The sequence below is a fragment of the Rhopalosiphum padi genome, chromosome 1 (genome assembly GCF_020882245.1).
Source record: "Rhopalosiphum padi isolate XX-2018 chromosome 1, ASM2088224v1, whole genome shotgun sequence".
Lineage (NCBI taxonomy): Eukaryota > Metazoa > Arthropoda > Insecta > Hemiptera > Aphididae > Rhopalosiphum > Rhopalosiphum padi.
In genome coordinates, this window is record NC_083597.1 from 88,966,712 (window position 1) to 88,969,555 (window position 2,844).

The following is a 2,844-nucleotide window of genomic DNA, read 5'->3' on the forward strand; positions in this document are numbered from 1 at the left end:
CAATCAGGCTACAGCATCCCTTGCCCTAAAGTATATTTTCCCCTATCGGTGTAAATAAGCCTTAATTTCTCTACTTAAAATTAATGTGAATTTTGAAGGCGAAATTTACAATCCTCTAATACAATTGTAGGTAGATCTATTATTTATAAAATATTAATAACAATCATAAAGAATACGTTTAAGTAACCAATAAGGGAATAGGTTAATCAGTTTGAGCCGTTTTTTTATACATTACTTTATTAATATTTATTATTATTATTATTATTTATATTTATTTTATCATTAAGTTTGAGGGGAGCAATAAATTTGCTCTAAAAAATCTTGTTATTTGCCCTTTAAATTATATAGCATACCGTGCCCTCTTTTACCAGCCCGCGCCTCGTTGCAAATGTTGCAATACACATTATTACTATAATAAGAATAACTAATAACTAATAAGTAATATTACTCTACAATTCTACATAATAGTGGACTGCCCAGCTTATCCGGCGCTATGTGCAGGCAATTTGACTACATCGGTGTATAGTTAGGTAGTTCAACAAAATTATAATAATCGTCGTGTTTTAAGTAAGGTTCGGGACTTATGTCTTATTGCACTTAAAATCATCGAAATATGCAGTCAAAATCATAAAAATATGCAGCTAGTTTTTTATTTTGTTTTTGAAAACGCATAAATCATATTATTTTAATTATAAAACTAAATGCTTAAAAATCGTGAAATGAAAAAAATGATTATAATATATAAAAAAAACTGACACATAAATTAAGTTATAATAAGATAAATTAAACACGTGACGTGCTATCAGTTAATCTTGATTAATAAATGAACACCTTCTGCTTTTCATTTCATCGTACAATTATTTAGTATCTAGGTGTCATTATAGGTTTTACACTTTTACCACAACTATATACAATATTCGTTATTGTCGATAAAAGATTGATGGACAAAGAAACTATCGTAAACAGACGTACGAGTCAAATACGATAGCGGGCAGACTACATTAATTTATTTAAAAACATGTTTTTTATTTAAAAATATAATTTTTGTTTTTTTATGTATGTGTGCAAACATGATAAGTAGACGATAAAATGCTTCGACATTTTATTTCAAAAAAGGAGATTTTTTTGTTTTCAAATTAGATCTAATTAGCACTTTAAACTTTAATAGGGTAAAAAGTAAAAAAATCCCTATTACTAGATTTACATAAATCCAATTTATGTCAAAATCGATTTTGTTTTTTTAGTATGGCTTAAAAACGAAAAACCGTAGGTACTTAAAGTGTTCACCAAATGTTTATTATCATTTACTGTTTACGATGTCATTTTTAAAATATCGTATTATAGTATTATTTTGCACGATAATGAATATAGGTAATGATGCAGTATAATATCCATTAATATAATTATAGTTATAGTTGTACGAAAAATGTATGTTTAAATGTTTATTATTTTTAGAAGGAAAAAATAATATGTTAGTCGCGTACCTATTCTTCGTAAGTTACGAATCGTAACAATAACACTACAGTAATGAATAAACAATACGACAGCCGATAAAAACAAATATTATGTGTTTCAACACTATTATACACATAGTTCTCAATAGCAGCAGCAGCCAGCAATAAATGTTTATAGTTTTTGTATAGAACCTCGATTATAATCGCCAGTATCAAGACCAGATCGAGATTGACGGATAATCGAAAAGATTTTCGAAGAATTAGGTTTGTGGGAAAAAAATGTTTTAAGTTGAACAGGTTTAATCATAATTCATAACAGAAAATTGATCATTCGAGTAAAAATAAGTTTATCTATATCATAAATTGTGAAAATCAATGAACAATTTAACTAAAGAAGAACATTTGTGGGGGGGGGGGCTGAATCGACGACGCCGCGAGAATGCTTTCGCATTGCCTCCGTGAACTAAAGAAAACCTAAAAATATTACATATTGGTTCTAATAAATTTAGTAAGCGAGTGGGTCGTGGGTGGGTGGGTTGTTTTGAAACTTGCTCCTTGAATTTTGAAGACTCAAACCACCTCTGTAATCTGTAGATACTTAAAAGTAATAATATGTAGATTAAAGATTTGATTATTTGAATACAATATTCCTAACTTTTATTTGTTATTAACTATGTAACTATTAATTATGATTAATTAAACATTGACCATTGTAATTTGTAGTACCTATTGTACGTTTGAGTTTGAATAAAACTTTTCATAATTGGTTGGATAAATTAATATTTTAATTTAATATTAAACCATTAATTATAAATACTAAAATACTTACTAGATAAAAAACACATGAATTATTAAGACGACGCCATACCCGCATGTGTTGTCTCTGTGTTACTAACGTACATCATAACACATTTTCATTCAGCAGAATTAATTTTGTGACGTTAGCTTTAATATTAGAGTAAATTTACATATCATAAAATTTAAAGATATGAATATTATCTAGACAATGACATATGATTTTATTAATATTATCATTTTAAAATGAGTTATGAACATTTTAAGTATACCTATTAATAAATTCTACATAGTACATAATATTATCTAGACAATGACATATGATTTTATTGATATTATGATTTTAAAATGAGTAAGGTATGAAAATTTTAAATTATACCTATTAATAAATTCTACTTAGTACATAATACCTATACCTAGCAGCAGAGTGCAGAGAATATAAGTAGTAGTTCGTGATAATAATTAAATACGGCCTCTCTGCGGCCAGATTTTGCTATATAGACAGTGATATCACAGAATAGATGGTGGTGATATCACTGACAGATGAAAATATTGTTATCTATATTGTTATCATCTCAGTGAGTGATATAAACCG